At 37.2% G+C, this 15,341-nt stretch overlaps 1 pseudogene; it reads right to left on the bottom strand.

The window, feature by feature from the left end:
• Nucleotides 1-10,466, bottom strand: part of LOC119879039 — a 30,353-nt pseudogene extending 19,887 nt beyond the window's left edge.
• Between the last annotated feature and the right edge of the window lie 4,875 nt (nucleotides 10,467-15,341).

Here is a 15,341-nt window from a genome sequence, read left to right as displayed (position 1 = left end):
GCGTAACTGATAATGAAGTCATCAAACAAGAAAGTTGCCCTCAAGGGATGAAATGTTTATACCTGGGAGTTTTCATGACATTTAGCTTAATGAGAGCTTATGTAATATTCAACCACATAGTCAACTCCATTTGCACGGGCTTATCTGTTGAGTTACCACATTATTTGGGGGCAGTCAGCATTACTTGCCAGTGTCTAAAAACACTTGCCAAGTGACAGATCATCTGAGTCAAATTTGCCAGAGTTTCTTCTCTGTATTCCCCTTGGTGGAGGTAAATTACAGTTTTGCTGTAACTCATTTCTATCTATCAGGTAAGAGGCCCAGAGCTAAATACCAGTCACTGTCACATCTGAAGAAAAATCCAATCTTAATGGTAAGTTCTTATCTTTATAGCCTTCCCTTACTGTCTTACCTCTTTTCTACTTCTTTTGTCTTCCTTCTCTTTTTTACTTTTTCTTCTCTATTTCCCTTCTCTTTGAACACTTATTCACTTTATTTTGCATTTCTCCTCATTATTCTTATTCTCTTCCTGTTTTCAGAACTATAACCAGAAGAAACACTGAATTAGTTTAATTCTGTTCAAGTTCGTTTTACTATGCAATCAGATAAGTTTAATATTGTCATAGGAGGCAGTAAAAGTGAAGAAATGAAGAGATGGAATAGGAACAAAACACTGATTTATAGGAATAAAAAAATCAGGACCAAGAAAGAGTGTTCATTATCTAAGTAGAGGCAGCGCAGGCCAAACCAGGGAAGAGCTACAGTTGTTACCGGAATTACTTCCAGAATTAAACTTAAATCTACGCTTGATTTCTATTTTCAACCATCATAAGTATTTATATATCACCTTGTTTCTCTGTTGCACTCATGGCCAGTTCCTTGAGGCAATGATATTTATACAGTCATCAGGCTGAGTAGTACTGTGACATCTTAGCGCTTACATACTGAGAAAAGTAGAAATGATTTTTTCACATGCTTGTTCATTTCTTTACCTCATTACCATAAATCTAAGCCAGACTGCAAAGATGATTTATAAGATAGTTTTTTATTCATCAGATTTGTAGAAAATATTTGTCTTTCCTCAAAAATAAAGTAATAAAAATAATAAAAAATATAAGTACTAGTTTTTGTTAGAGTTTATCTTACATTAATCATTTCAAAAATGTGCCTTATTAGTATGTATAATCAATAGCAACTACTAATATTCTGACATAATTATCTTCATAATTTACTATTGGTTCTTGTGCATATTGTTTTCTCAATATTTTTACCAGAGCAGAAGCGTATCAAAAGGTCAAGATGGAAAACCGTACAACTGTGACAGTATTTATCTTAGCAGGATTGATGGAGGACCCCAAACTGAAGATTGTGCTATTGTCTTCCTGCTCCTCACTTACTTGCTAAGCATCTCAGGCAACTTAGTTATTATTACCCTCACTTTGCTGGACTCACATCTCAAGACCCCTATGTATTTCTTTCTTCGAAATATTTCTTTCTTAGAAATTTCTTATATGACAGTCTGCATCCCCAAATTGCTTGTAAGCATGGCAACTGGTGACAAAACCATTTCTTATAACTGTCGTGCAACTCAGTTGCTTTGCCTTCCTTCTTGGAGCATCTGAATGTTACCTCCTGGCTGTCATGTCCTACGATCGTTATGTCGCCATCTGCAGGCCCCTGCATTACACAACCATTATGAGCAGCAAAATCTGTATCCAGCTAGTCCTTAGCTCTTGGATCACTGGTTTCCTCATCATCTTTCCAGGACTCATTTAGGCTTAAGCCTGGACTTCTGTGATTCCAATGTCATTGATCATTTCTACTGTGACACTGCTCCCCTCCTGCAGATCTCCTGCACAGACAGACACGTGTTGGAAATGATGAGTTTCATCTTAGCTTTGGTGACTCTGCTGGTCACTTTGGCATTAGTAAATCTATCATACACATATATTGCCCTGACAATTTTAAAAATTCCTTCTGTCAACCAGAGAAAAAAGCTTTCTACACCTGTTCTTCTCACATGATTGTCATCTCCCTCTCATATGGCAGCTGCATCTTTATGTACCTTAAACCCTCAGTCAAACAGAGGATATCCTTGATGAAGGGAGTGGCAGTTCTCAATACTTCTGTTGCTCCACTTTTGAATCCCTTTATTTATACTCTAAGGAAACAGCAAGTGAAGCAAGCATTTTATTTTTCTGTTCCATTGTAAGCATTCTCAATTTTTAAAAACATTTTAAAAAATATTTTTCTTATTTATTCATGAGAGACACAGAGAGAGGAGCAGAGACACAGGAAGAGAGAGAAGCAGGCTCCCCTTTGGGAGTCTGATTCCGGACTAGATCCCAGGACCCCAGGATCACGCCCTGAGCTGAAAGCAGACGCCCAACCACTGAGACACCCAGGCATCCCAACATTCTCAAATTTGACTCATTTCTTCTCTGCTTCTTCCATTTAAATGTAGCAAATACTTGAAAGATATTTTAGTCAACTTTATATATTAGTTCATGGAGAGTTAATTATTTTTATATCTATGTGGTATATTTTGTACTTATATTTGATTTTCTGCAAAATCTTTTAAGTTCGAAACAATTATATATCTTCCTTGGGATTTTACCTTTCCTTGGCTTTTATGTCCTGATACACATTCTCTATTGTTTTAAATAAATATATTTAAAAGTGGGAAGTTGAGATTAAAATATCAATATCATCCTTTGTCTTGAGAATTGAAAAAAAAACCCACTATGCTAGTGTAATAAAATATTATATGGTATATTATTTTTTATTTTACATTTTATGCCATATAAGTAAATAAGTAAATAAATACTGACTCATGTATGTATACTAAATCAAGTAACTTTGATTAAGAATAAAATGCATCCTGGAGAGAAAGATCATATTTGATGCTTTCTCAACTATTCCTTCTTCATCTTGGAACTAACTGTATTCCTTAATTTCTACATCTATAATATAACAAGTTTTTTTTATTTTGAGATATTTTAAGGCTATTTTGAAAGCATAAAATCAGTATTCTTCAGATTAAAAAACAAAATAAAATGAAAACTTGTAGAATAAATTATTCTGATTTATCTTGTAAAAAATGCACTTTGGAGAGGTACGATAAGTTACTCTCGTCACATAGCTAGTCAGAGAAACAGAATTCAAATTCATTTCTGCTTGATTCCAGAGGCTATGTCTATCCAGTACCAGCAATCCCTAATCAGTTGGTAGCAAAGACTCATCTACGTGTATTCTGAAATGATGATGGATTCAGTTTTGGGATTGAGTGTAGAGATGCAATTAGAGATTCTCATGCTGATTCCATTGCCTGCTAATGTAATTTATTGTAGTGCTTTGTCATTTTGTATATGTGATATGCTACTTAAAAATCTGGAAAACTTCGTAATGTAGCAGTTATTTACTTAGAGGATGCTTCCTACAGTTTTACCATATGGTCTGGTATAGAGTCAAATTGTTTTGAAGTAGATAATTGCTTTTGTATATCCTAAATAATCTCCCTCTCTCTCACTGTCTTTTCTGACTTTTCTCTCTTTCTCCCTCTCTCTCACATACACACATACACACCTTTCTCTATTTCAATAAATTTTTCTTTTTTCTTCCATTTCTTCTCTTTCTTTTTTCTTTTTTTTCATTATCTTCTTTTGGTAGAATGACTTCTGTAATTCATATGCGGATCTATAAACCATAGTTAGCTAATCAAGGCTTTGGACTCCATGATTAGTTCAAGACTACACTTCTACTCTGGGCTTTACAAATGATCACATTCTCTCTACAAATAAGAACTCAATTAGTGTTGGGCATGAAACTAAAGTCAGTTCAGTAAAACTCAATGTGATAAATATTTTGTAAATGTTAGAATATTCTTTTCTGTTATAATTACAGCTATAAAAATAACCCAGAACTTTCAGGAGTTCATTAAATAGAGCATGTTTACCTCACTGTCAAACTAGGGTAATGAAAAGCAGAGCCAAGAAATAAACTGAAAGAATATGAATGCCAATAACTTAATTTGATTCTCTGTAACCAATAATAATGAAGCTCATCCCTTGGAATTTCAGGTGGGACTCATAACTAAGGTGAATCTATCTAATTGTCCTATCTACTAAATATTGTCTTTACCCCTTGGCCCTTGGTGGGTAGGGGTGTACCTCTTGGCCCTTGGTGGCTTTGTCCTCAGGTAGAAAGCAAGAGAAAATGAAAACTAAGAAAACTTTGACTCCCTATTTTTTGTCTACTACATTTTACTTAATGTTTTATGCAAATATCATCAGGCCAGATAGTCTAGAAATCTGTTTCAGAAAGGGACAATATTTAAGGTGCTAATTTTAGAGCACTTTTAGGTATACAACAAAATTGAAAGGAAGGTACAGAGATTTCCTATATACCCATGGACCTCATACACACACAGCCTTCCCTATTTCCCTCCTTCAGCATAGAGGTATGTTTGTTACAACTAATGAACCTATATTGATACATCATAATTACCCAAAATCCATATTTTGCATTATGGTTCACTCTCAGTGAGTGTTCATTCTATAGATTTGGAAAAAATGTATAATGATTGATAGACATATAAAGATATTAGCTAGGTAGATGATATAGGTTGTTTGAGAATAATACAGATATTGATGATATATAGACATAAATCCTCTGTGGCCTGCCTACCTCATCACTCCCTATCGCTCAGCCACTGAAAAACCATTGATTTACTGTCTTCATTGTTTTTTCCTTTTCCAGAATTGCATGTAGTTGGAATCATAAAATTTCAGATTGGTTTTTTTCACTTAGTGACGTGCACTAAGTTTCCTCTGTGTATTTTCATGACTTGATAGCTCATTTATTTTTAGCAACTGAATAATATTCTATTTCTAGAGTATCATAGATTATCCATTTAACCTACTAACAGGTATCTTAGCTGCTTCTAAGTTTGGGCAATTATGAATAAAGCTGCTATAAAGATCCATGTGCAGGTTTTTGCGTGGACGTGTTTTCATCTCATTTGGGTAAATATCAAGATGAGTGATTGCTGGATCGTATGGTAAAAATGTGTTTAATTTTGCAAGAAACCGCCAAACTGTCTTCCAAGTTGCTAGACCATCTCACATTCTACCAAGCAACAGATGAGAGTTTCATTTTTCTTCCACATCCTCATCAGCATTGGGTGTTGTCATGTTCCAGGATGTGTGTAGTGATGGTATCTCCTTATTGTTTTAATTTACATTTTCCTGATTACACATGATGTGGGTCATCTTTTGTGTGCTTATTTGCCATCTCTGTAGTATCTTGGGTGAGGGTCTGTCAAGATCTTTGGCCCATTTTTTAATATTGTTCTTTTTCAGATTGTTGAATTCTAAGATTTTGTGTATTTGAGTTGACAATCCTTTTTAGATGTGTTTTCTCAAATCTGTCTCCCTGTATGTGCCTTGTCTTCTCATTTTCTTGACATTATCTTTTGCAGAGCAGAGGTTTTTAATTTTAATGAAGTCCAGCTTATACATATTTCTTTCACGGATTATGGTGTTGTAGCTAAAAGATCATTACTAAACCCAAAGTCATCTAGATTTTCTCTGTACTTTCGGAGTTTTAAAGTTTTGCCGTGTACATATAGGTCCACATCTCAATTTTGAGTTCATTTATGTGATGAATGTAAAGCCAGTGTCTAACATAAGCATGAGGAAGAATTGAAACCTGTGTTAGGTGTTGTCGCCATCTGAGCTCAGGTTTACTGGTGTCCTATAAAAGCTTGGACATTTTGCCACAGAGCTAAACATTGATAACCGGATTTGGAGTTGAAGAAGAAGAAAAAAAAACTCCAGGTGAAAATGGAACAATTACCGACAAATAAATCCAACCCGTCTCCTACCAACAAGGTAAACCAGCAGATAAAAAACAACCTGTGTGAGCTACCAAATGGCTTCTGCTTATTCTCTATCTCCAAATTCCAAATAATCTCTCTGGTGGTTCACCATAACAGGAAACAAACAGGGAAGGGACATCCTAGAGAAATAGTTCAGCCTAGTCAATTGAAACATTACAACGCCTCCAGAGATAAATTGCCAGAGTTGCCTAAGGAAGCTTTTGAAGTTCATTATCTTGATTTTGGTAATGGATTCACAGTATATCCAGGTATCAAATCTCAAGTTCTAAACGTTTATTAGATACACTTTATTTTGCATAATTGTTAACTCCATAAAATTGTAAAAAATAACTAAACAAACAAGGAGAAAATAGAACAGCAACAAACCTGCAAACTCAGCCTGAACTTAACTCATTCTAATTGAATAAATAATAAAAAAGAATTTATATAAAAAAAAACAAAAAAAAATAATTAAGAGACTCTGTTATTATTCCCTCTTATTATTCTCCTGGATGTCCTAGGGTTCCTCCATCCTGACTAACTTTTTCCCCCCTATCTTCTGCAGATTTTCAACTACTTCAACATACAGTTCCTGGATTTTGATTGGTTGGTTGGTTGATTGATTTACTTTTGTGTTTTATCCAATCAGTGATTAACAGAATTTTGTCTGTTGAAAAGCAGTCACCTCTGTCAATAGTGTTCAGCTTACATATCATTATGTGATCTGTCTTCTGAAATTGAGCAGCCACCATAATGTGACATAATGTTTTGGGTAACTATGATTGACATACACTGATGATGTAGAAAACAAATAATCAGGTGAACTAATTGAGTCAGTTACCTGTCAATCTAAACAACTAACCACAATATCTAACTTACTCACCTGTTAACATCAGCCATGTGTCAGGTACTTAGGTGTTTTTTTCTGATGAAATTATGGCAGGTGTATATGAACTAACAAGTTCTACATTTCCAATCGTCTTTCCCCATGGCTTCCTAGGGCACTGTTTAGTATTTCTGCTACTTAATAGAATCTGCATCTAATGATGGGTGAGTAAAGAATTCAAGAGTACAACTTAACTATATGCTTTAATAAAGTTTGTTAATATCTTTAGGATTCAAATTTTCTTCATCTGTACATTGAAAGGATTAAAGTAGAAAACTTTATAGCTTCTTTAATTCATTTTTTGGCTTCTTTAAATCTAAAAATTTAAAAATCATAGTATGAGTTTGGCCATGCTTTCTGAGAAATTAATATGAACAAGCAATGTTCAGAAAATATCAGCTTGTGATGGACATTTCTGCCTGAGGAGATCAGATTACAAAAATGTAAAGTTTAGTATGAAAGTTAGAAATAATATGATTTAAGCTTACAAGATTATTAACACCATAGATACTGTTAATATAGTTTTTGTTTCATATGCTTGTTAAAGAGAACCAGAACAATGATTAGGCACATCACTAAATTGTAAGAATTTGCCATAATGATATGTCGCTAAATAAACTAAATTGAACATCCCTTTACCCTCTTTTCTGGATCACTCAGAGTTTAATGTGTGTATAAATCATTATTAACGAATTTACCTGTCAGTTTGAAAACAACATGTATTGATTTCTCCCTTCGTCAGAACTTTCTTTATCTCAAATATTAGTAGACTAAGTTCTCAATAGTGAAACACTAAATTTAAATCTGAATAATATAATTGAAATAACCAACTTTCTATTAATCACTAATATATTATTTAAGCTAATTATACAAAACCAAAGTAGATTTCTTCTGGGTGTATATTTGAACTATTCAGTTATCAACTGCCAGCATTTGACACCATATTGCAGTGAGTAAGATAAGCAAAACTCAGTAGCAAAAGGAAACTATTGGAAGTCATATTCCCAATCTTGCCTTTCTCCCAAATCCTTTCCTTAAAAGTGAGGTACAGATAAGGAAAAGTAGCATGAAATGTTTGAGGATACACACACATATACACACAGGCCTGTAAAATTTTTAAGAAATCAAGTGATGGCAAAATAGGCTTCATTAAATAGTAGTTTTACTGTTTTTGTGTCCCATTAGGATAATTGATGATAGATAATAGCAAACACTTCAATGTTATATAATGTACATCTATAATTTTCCAAACATGTATTGTTATTTTTTATTATTATGAACCTCACTTTCATTTCCTGAAAACATCATTATCTTGCTGACCATGTCTTGAAGCTATTTTCACTTGCCTTTTTCCTTCGGGTATAGATGAAAGGGTTCACGAGGGGCAACTGAGGTTATTTAAAACAGGCCACATCTCTTATAAAAGTTTCTGCATCCTTAAGAGAGGATTTATGTACATAAAGATACAACTTCCATAAGAAAGTGAGACCACAATATGTGACAGGAGCATGTAGAAAAGGCTTTTTTCCTTGGTTGAACAGAAGGATTCTCAGAATTGTCCTGATTATGTGCGTGTAGGAAAGAATCACTAGCACCAAGGTGAAATGACGGTACTGCTGCAGAAGATAAACTCCATCATTTCCAATGAACTGTGTGTCTGAACAGGACAGATGCAGCAGTATGGTATAGTCCACAGCAACAGTGATTGATAACATTGGAGGCACAGAAAGGCAGTTGGAGAGTCATTGTATGTGGCACAATGACAACCAAAAACCGAGAACCAGGAACACAGAACAAGTTGAATGCAGTTTGCTGCTCATTACAGTTGTATAATGTAGGGTTTACAAATGGCAACATAGCAATCATAGGACATGGCAGCTAAAAGATAAAATCCAGTTGCCCCCAGAAGGATGGCAAAAAAATACTGAGTGAAACATCCAGCGAAGGAGATAGTCTTGTCTCCAGTTGCAATATTGACTAGCATTTTGGGAACAAAGACAGAAGTAAAAGATATTCCAAAACAGAAAAATTCCGGAAAAGAAATACATAGTCTGAAGGCGATAATCCAAAAGGGTCAGAATGATGATGGTCAAGTTTCCCATGATGCTTAAGACATAAGTTAGCAGCAGAAAAAGGAAAAGCACAGCTTGAAGCTCAGTGTCATTCGTCAGTCCAAGAAGAATGAATTCTATCACTGATGTCTGGTTTCCCATCATTAACTTCAGACAAATAAGACAGAAAATAATAATAACATGAAGTGATCAACATATTTTCTTATTTTTCTAAATTCAATTAGCCAACATATAGTACATACTCCGTTTCTGATGTAGTATTCAATAATTCATCAGTGTGTATGACACCCAGTGCTCATCCCATCATGTGTCCTCCTTAATGCCCGTCACCCAGTTACTCTATTCCCCCCACCCTTCTTCCCTCCAGCAATGCTGTTTGTTTCCTATAGTTAAGAGTCTCATGGTTTTCCTCCCTCTTTGATGACTTCCCATTCAGTTTTCCATCCCTTACTCTATGGTCCTCTGTGATATTTCTTATATTCCACATATAAGGGATACCATATGGTGTCTTTCTCTGATTGACTTATTTTGTTCAGCATAACACCCTCTAGTTCCATCTGTATTTTATTATTTTACTTTATAATTATCAAAGGTCTTGCTTCTTAAGAACATTTTCAATTGGGCAGCCCCGGTGGCACAGCGGTTTAGCGCCGCCTTGCAGCCTAGGGCATGATCCTGGAGGCCCTGGATCTAGTCCCATGTCATGCTCTCTGCATGGTGCCTGCTTCTCCCTATGCCTGTGTCTCTGCCTCTGTGTGTATGTGCGTGTGTCTCTATAAATAAATAAATAAATAAATAAATAAATAAATAAATAAATAATCTTTAAAAAAAAGAACATTTTCAATTATTCTCACCATTTTTTTCATTCATTTATGTTTTCCTTCTTAATCTTTGTATTTTGATTTTTCTTTAAGTCATTGGATGTTGTCAGGCCGCCTGGGTGGCTCAGCGGTTGAGCGTCTGCCTTGGGCCGAGGGTGTGACCCCGAGTCCCCCATCAGGCTCCCCACGTGGAGCCTGCTTCCCCCTCTGCCTGTGTCTCTTCCTCTCTCTCTCTCTCTGTGTCTCTCATGAGTAAATAAAATCCTTTAAAAAGTCATTGGATGCTGTCATATGTATGTAGACAAACCTAAAACAACTTTAGAGAGTCGGTTTCATTTGATTAAATAGATTTCTTAAATCAACCTCTTAACTCTCAGTTTCTGGCCAATGGAGTAAAAAGTCAAGGTATGAACTACAGGAATAAAACTGAATTTGCAAAAAAAAAAAAAAAAAAAAAAAAAACAAAAAAAAAAAACACTGGACTTGGTTATTTTCTTCTTTTGGCTGTTTTGTATTTTTTATTTCAATTTTCCATTTTCATTTAAATTATAATTCTGTGCACTTACTAAAGCTCTACATTTGGATCGATTTTTCCCTAATTCTTTTTTTTTAGGATCCTAAAATCTACTTTAGCAAATCTATACAGTTGCTATCTTATTGGACTACAGTATACGGTTTTTAAAAGGACGCTGAGGAGGGTACCGTCTGATGTCCACTTCAACTGCAGCTCCTTCCTCCTCCTCCTGCGAGAGCCTTTGGGCCGAGTTCTCCACCCCGGGGCTGGAAGGGCCCGGCCCCTCGGCCCCCATCCCTGCAGCCCTCTGCGGGGGGGGGGGGGGGGGGGGGGGTAGGTGTTTCCATCTGTTCACCTGAGAGCGGCTGCACGGCTACCCCACCCCCTGGCCCAGCTCGGAAGCCGGTCCCAAAGCCACTGCAGCTGCTGTACGGACACCCTGGGGGGAGGTGTCTCCGAGACAGGGGGGCAGCGCCAGCCAGGCCGAGGGTGAAAGCAGCCTCCTCACAGCTGAGCTCAGTGTGCAGACGGCAGGCACGTCCTCAAGGAAATGGCCACAGGCATCTCAAGTGACAAGGACATAGGCGCCCACACAGCATAAATACCAGCTGCTCCCAGAGGATGAGGTTGAAAAATAGCAGCATGTTTGTGGAGGGGGTGGTGCGGGCTGCGGACTGCACCTGTGGCCGGGCCTTGGGCTGGGGCTGCACCTGTGCCTGTGCCTAGGCTAGCTGCGCGCCTGTGCCTGCCTCGGCCTGGGGGCTGCACCTGCGGCCGGCCCCGGGCTGGGGACTAAACCTGTGGCTGGGCCCGGGGCTCAGGGCTGCACCTATACCTGGACCTCGGGCTGGGGGCTGCACCTGTGCCTGGGCCCTGGAGCTGGAGCCTGCACATGTGGCCAGACCTCCGGGCTGGGGACTGCATGGGCTGTGGTGTTCACTACAGCCCCCCAGCCGCCGCCCTTCAGCCCCGAAATTGTTAATAAAATGTTAGGAATCATACTACTTACCTTTCCTGGCTCATGGCAGGGGCTCAATTAACACTATCGTCATTTAATCTAGATACATGGGTGGATTGGTCAGTACTTGGCAAAATTCAAAATATAACTGATGGTACTTTCTGGCTGAACGCAGGTCCCATCAGCAAATTATAGTTCCTTAAATGTCAGCTCAAGCTCAGTTTTCCATAAATTTTATCTAATAATCACAATCACCAATAATTTTGTCTCCTCTTCTTTATTAAACTTGACCACAGCATAACACTTGCTAATAAAGTCAAATTGTTTTCCAGTTATATCAAGTATGTACATTTTATCTGTCCAATTTTAACATAAATGAGTTACCCCTTAGAATAAGGTCTTATTTCTCTATATATTTTATACAGAGGCCAAAAAACTGTACAGATTGGGTAAAAATTTAATGTGAAATATTTTTTTGACATTTTTTAGATTCATACCCCTATTTTATTAAATGCTGTGGTTTTTATGCAACTAAAATTTCCAACTAAGTGTCTGCATAAGCCCCTTAAAATTTTCTTTTAATATTTTTCATCATCAGACACAGAGATATTAAGGATATCTCCTTATGTTGCTTTTCTCTACTCAAAAAAACATAAAATTATTTTCATTTGAACAACTGACATATTTTCATGTTACACTATGTAATGTTAGTAATAGCTACACATAATATATTCTTTTTTTAATAATAAATTTGTTTTTTATTGGTGTTCAATTTGCCAACATACAGAATAACACCCAGTGCTCATCCCATCAAGTGCCCCCCTCAGTGCCCATCACCAATTCACCCCCCCCCCCCCCCACCCTCTTACCCTTCCACCACCCCTAGTTCGTTTCTCAGAGTTAGGAGTCTTTATGTTCTGTCTCCCTTTATGATGTTTCCTACACATTTCTTCTCCCTTCCCATATATTCCCTTTCACTATTATTTATATTCCCCAAATGAATGAGAACATGCACTGTTTGTCCTTCTCCGATTGACTTATTTCACTCAGCATAATACCCTCCAGTTCCATCCACGTTGAAGCAAATGGTGGGTATTTGTCGTTTCTAATGACTGAGTCATATTCCATTGTATACGTAGACCACATCTTCTTTATCCATTCATCTTTCGATGGACACTGAGGCTCCTTCCACAGTTTGGCTATTGTGGATATTGCTGCTAGAAACATCGGGGTGCCGGTGTCCCGGCGTTTCACTGCATCTGTATCGTTGGTGTAAATCCCCAGCAGTGCAATTGCTGGGTCTTAGGGCAGGTCTATTTTTAACTCTTTGAGGAACCTCCACACTGTTTTCCAGAGTGGCTGCACCAGTTCACATTCCCACCAACAGTGTAAGAGGGTTCCATTTTCTCCGCATGGTCTCCAACATTTGTGGTTTCCTGCCTTGTTAATTTTCACCATTCTCACTGGTGTGAGGTGGGATCTCATTGTGGCTTGGATTTGTATTTCCCTGATGGCAAGTGATTCAGAGCATTTTCTCATGTGTGTGTTGGCCATGTCTATGTCTTCCTCTGAGATTTCTGTTCATGTCTTTTGCCCATTTCATGATTGGATTGTTTGTTTCTTTGCTGTTGAGTTGAATATGTTCTTTACAGATCTTGGAAACTAGCCCTTTATCTGATACGTCATTTGCAAATATCTTCTCCCATTCTGTAGGTTGTCTTTTAGTTTTGTTGACTGTATCCTTTGCTGTGCAAAAGCTTCTTATCTTGATGAAGTCCCAATAGTTCATTTTTGCTTTTGTTTCTTTGCCTTCGTGGATGTATCTTGCAAGAAGTTACTGTGGCCCAGTTCAAAAGGGTGTTGCCTGTGTTCTCCTCTAGGATTTTGATGGAATCTTGTCTCACATTTAGATCTTTCATCCATTTTGAGTTTATCTTTGTGTCTGGTGCAAGAGAGTGGTCTAGTTTCATTCTTCTGCGTGTGGATGTCCAATTTTCCCAGCATCATTTATTGAAGAGACTTTCTTCCAGTGGATACTCTTTCCTCCTGTGTCGAATATTAGTTGACCATAATGTTGCGGGTCCACTTCTGGATTCTCTACTCTGTTCCATTGATCTATGTGTCTGTTTTTTGCCAGTACCACACTGTCTTGATGACCACAGCTTTTAGGACAACCTGAAATCTGGCATTGTGATGCCCCCAGATATGGTTTTCTTTTTTAAAATTCTCCTGGCTATTTGGGGTCGTTTCTGATTCCACACAAATCTTAAAATAATTTGTTCTAACTCTCTGAAGAAAGTCCATGGTATTTTGATAGGGATTATATTAAACGTGTAAATTTCCCTGAGTAACATTGACATTTTCACGTTATTAATTCTGCCAATCCATGAGCATGAATATTATTCCATCTCTTTGTGTCTTCCTCAATTTCTTTCAGAAGTGTTCTATAGTTTTTAGGGTATAGTTCCTTTACCTCTTTGGTTAGGTTGATTCCTAGATATGTTATGCTTTTGGGTGCAATTGTAAATGGGATTGACTCCTTAATTTTTCTTCCACCAGTCTCATTGTTAGTGTATAGAAATGCCACTGACTTCTGGGCATTGATTTTGTATCCTGCCACACTGCCAAATTCCTGTATGAGTTCTAGAAATCTTGGGGTGGAGTCTTTTGGGTTTTCTATGTAGAGTATCATGTCATCGGTGAAGAGGGAGAGTTTGACTTCTTCTTTGCCTATTTGAATGCCTTTAATTTATTTTTGTTTTCTGATTGCTGAGGCTAGGACTTCTAGTACTATATTGAATAGCAGTGGTGAGAGTAGACATCCCTGTCTTGTTCCCGATCTTAGGGGAAAGGCTCCCAGTACTTCCTCATTGAGAATGATGTTTGCTGTGGGCTCTTAGTAGATGGCTTTTAAGATGTTGAGGAATGTTCCCTCTATCCCTACACTCTGAAGAGTTTTGATCAGGAATGGATGCTGTACTTTGTCAAATGCTTTCTCTCCATCATTGAGAGGATCATATTGTTCTTGGTTTTTCTCTTGCTGAAATAATGAATCACATTGATTGTTTTACGAGTGTTGAACCAGTCTTGTGTCCCGGGACTAAATCCTACTTGGTCATGGTGAATAATTTTCTTAATGTACTGTTGGATCCTATTGGCTAGTATCTTGTTGAGAATTTTTGCATCCATGTTCATGAGGGATATAGGTCTATAATTCTCCTTTTTGGTGGGGTCTTTGTCTGGTTTTGGAATTAAGGTGATTCTGGCCTCATAGAACGAATTTGGAAGTACTCCATCTCTTTCTATCTTTCTATCTTTTAATTCTTCTTTCATTTCCTGGTTGACCCTTTCATCTTTAAGCAAGATGGTCCTTAACCTCCACGTGTTTCAAGACCTTCCAAACTTCCTGTAGTGAAGCCCCATGTAGGGCTCTCTGTTCCAAAGGGAGTCTGCTTCTCTCTCTGTCTCTCTCTTTATCTCTCTCTCTCAAGTAAATAAGTAAATCTTAAAAAAAAAAGAATTAAGCAAATACCTTAGGCAGACTAACCTACTTTGCATTGGCACTAAATGGTTGATATATTTTAATGGTAATATTTAAAATGTGCCGGGCCTTGGGGAAATGATCCCAGGGACATTAGAAGGAACTACTGTTAATTAAACAATCCTTTTGTCTTATAGGGGAGAATACAGAATTTTCATGGAACTGTTTATATTTTCTTTACGTTATAATGACTGCAATTCAATATGTATTCTCAATAATAGAAAATTTGTGGTGGGTCTTTTGGGCACACTGGTCTCTCTCCCGCTCTGATTTTGTCTTATTTTATTGTTCTTTCCCTTACCCTATGTTCATTTTTTTGTTTCTTAAATTCCACATATGACTGAAATCATATGGTATTTGTCTTGTATTTGATCTATCTTAATTCATACCTGTACCAAATAAATAACTATGCATCACATAAAGGAGATAGCTATAAGTTGGTTAAGATAATCGGTGGAAAATGGCACATTGCTAAATTCATGCATCAGGATTTTGTTGTTTTTTTAAAATGTTATTTATTTATTTAGTTTTAAATTTAATATTTAAATTCAATTTGCCAAATAGAGTGTAACACCCAGTGCTCATCTCATCACATGCCCTCCTTAATGCCCACCACTCAGTTACCCTATCCTCCCACCTATCTCCCCTTCTGCAACCCTTTGTTTCCCAGA

This window comes from Canis lupus, unplaced genomic scaffold (genome assembly GCF_011100685.1).
Source record: "Canis lupus familiaris isolate Mischka breed German Shepherd unplaced genomic scaffold, alternate assembly UU_Cfam_GSD_1.0 chrUn_S2219H2419, whole genome shotgun sequence".
Taxonomy (NCBI): domain Eukaryota; kingdom Metazoa; phylum Chordata; class Mammalia; order Carnivora; family Canidae; genus Canis; species Canis lupus.
This window is presented reverse-complemented; position numbering and strand designations above follow the sequence as displayed.